Below are 3,014 nucleotides of genomic sequence, written 5' to 3'. Positions count from 1 at the left end.
AAAAACAAAAAACTACAGGACCAAATCCTTTAAGAATATAGATAAAATATTCAACAAAATACTAGTGAACAGAATAAAGCATATTAAAAGGGTTGTTTAGGATGACCTACAGTGATTTATTCCTGGGTGGTTCAACTTTAGTTCATCAATCAATGTAACACCATATCAAAAGAACAAAAGAAAAGACTTATATGATCAACTCTTCGGATGTAGAAAAAACATTTGATAAATTCCAACACCATTTCTTGATAAAAACTCTCAAGAAGATTAAAATAGAAGGGAAATCCCCTAATATTACCAAGGCATATATGAAAATCCAACATCCAACATTATATTTTATGGAGAAAGATTAAGCACTTTTCCCTTGATCAATAATGAGATAAAAGTGCCCACTTGCAACATTTCTATTCAAAATAGTGTTAAGTCCCAGTCAGAGCAGTAGACAGGAAAAAAGAAGTAAAAAGGTATCCTGATTAAAAGAAAAAAAAGAAAAAGAAAAAGAACAAGAAGTAAATTGTCCATATTCACAGATAATATGATCCTATATATAGACAATCCTAAAGAATTCAAAAGAAAACTTCTAGAACCAATAGAGAAATTTAGCAAAGTTGCAGGGTATAAAGTCAACAAACAAAAAACAGTTGGATTCCTATACGACAACGAGAAATTTAAAGGATGAGTATAGAAATGATAACCATTTATAATTGTATCTAATATAATAAACTACCTAGGAATAAATTTAATCAGAGATGTGAAAGTTTTATACAGCAAAAATTATAAAACACAGATGAAAGAGATTAAAGAATATTTTAATTAATGGAAAGATATTTCTTGTATATGGACTGAAAGACTTAGTGTTTTAAGATGTCAATACTAACAAAAACGATCCAGATCAAAATTCCAACAGCCTTCTTTACAAATATGGAAAAAACAATCTTTAACTTTATGTGAAATATCAAGAGGCCCTTGATAGCTAAAGCAATACTGAAAGAGAATAATAAAGTAGGAGGACTCACACTTCTTGATCTCAATAAACTCACTGCCGTCAAGTGGATTCCAACTCTTAGCAACACACTTTGGGTTTCTGAGGCAGTAAATCTTTACAATAAATTTTTTCATCTTCCTTCCACTGAGAAGCTGGTCGGTTTGAACCACCAACTTTCTCGTTAGCAGTCAAATGTCTGAGACACCATGCCACCAGAGCTCCTTAACGTTTCCTGATCTAGGATGGCTAGAAATTAAAAAAATAATAATAAATAACAAAAGTGGGTGAGGATATGGTAATAATGGAACCCTTATCTATTGCTAAGGAGCTCTGATGATGCAGTGCCTAAGGCTTTGACTGCTAACCAGAGGGCTGGTGATTCAAATCTACCAGCTTCTCCACAGGAGGAAGTTGGGGCAATCTACTTCCATAAAGATTTACTGCCTCAGAAACCCAATGTGGGTCACTATGACTTGGAATCAACTTGATGGCACGGAGTTTTGTTTTGTTTTTCATATCTATTGCTGGTGGGAATGCAAAATGGTACAGCCGTTGTAGAAAACAATGTGGTGATTCCTCCAAAACCTAAAATTAGAACTAGTGCATCCTCCAGCAATTCTACTCCTATGTGTGCACCCAAAAGACTTAAAAGCTGAGATTCAAACAGATACTCATGCACCAAATGTTCACTGCAGTATTATTTTTACAGCCAAAAAGTGAAAACAACCTAAGAGCCCATCAATGGATGAAGAGAAAAACAAATATGGAACAAATATACAAAGGAACAGGAGTGCTGGTGGCATAGTGCCTAAGGCATTTGACTGCTAACCAGAACTCTGGTGGTTCAAACCCTCCAGCCACTCCTCTGAAGGAAGATGGGCAATCTACTTTCATAGTAATATTACCTTGGAAACCCAAGGAGGGGTAGCTCTGAGTCTGATCCAACTCAAGAGCAATGAGTTTTTTGAGTATACAATGGAATGCTACTAAGACAGTAAGAAAAATGAAGTCTTGGTACATGCTACAATATGAAGATATTAACTGAGTTAAATATGTCAGTCACAAAAGGACAAATACTGTATGACCTCACTTATGCAGAAATACAAGAACATGTAAAGGTATAGATACCAAAGCTTATTAATGGTTACCAAGGGCAGGAGGGAGGAGGAAAAGGAGGTTATTGTTTACAGTGTGCTGAATTTTGGTTTACCATGATGGAAAAATTGCATTGATTAAGGGTAGAATCACAAAGTTGATTAATTTAGTTGCTATACCACCAAATACCTCATGAGATTTGTTTTCTTGGTTTGGAAGGTTTATTAAGATGATGATTCATGGTACACATATCAATTAATTGGCTGAATAACATATTAAGTGATTCTGTTCTACCTCCTTTGGAGTCAAATTAGGTATGTTCTGGCCTATGCTTTGTATTCAATGTGAATACTTATATTTTCACTCTGATGGGAAAAAGTATTTAAAAATATGGTCTGTTTTTTTAAATTATTATTATGCATTCCTGCTCCCTGAGCTAGCTCCCTGTGCCAATATTGCACTTTTGTTCTCCCATGATTGATTGGTCTAGGAAGTGTATCCCCCTGATGTACATGTGCACCCTATATGCCTGTTTATTGTTTGGATGGAAGCCACAGGAGTGAGTTTAATTCCAAACTTGAAGGGTAAATAGGGACCATAGTCTTGGGAGTCTCACCAGCCTCAATGAGACCAGTAAGCTTAGTCTTTTTTTTATGATTTTGGGCTTTGCTCTATATTGCTTTCTCACTCTATCCAGGATCTCCTGTACTAATCCCTTTCCAAGTGGTTGACAGTGATAGCCAGGAGCCACGTATTTCTTCTGGTTTCATAGTCATATAGGCTGAGGTTTGCATGGTTCACTAGTCTCCTGGACTGTTTCTATGAGTCTTTGGTTTTCTTCATTCTTCTTTGCTCTTGTTGAGGAGAGACCCATGTTGCATCTCGATGGCCCCTTTCAAGCTTTTAAGGCCCCAGTCACTACTCACCAAAGTAG

Source organism: Orycteropus afer, unplaced genomic scaffold (assembly GCF_000298275.1).
Source record: "Orycteropus afer afer isolate SDZICR_OR568_19922 unplaced genomic scaffold, OryAfe1.0 scaffold00047, whole genome shotgun sequence".
NCBI lineage: Eukaryota > Metazoa > Chordata > Mammalia > Tubulidentata > Orycteropodidae > Orycteropus > Orycteropus afer.
The sequence above is the reverse complement of the archived record's forward strand: the minus strand, read 5'-3'. Positions refer to the sequence as shown.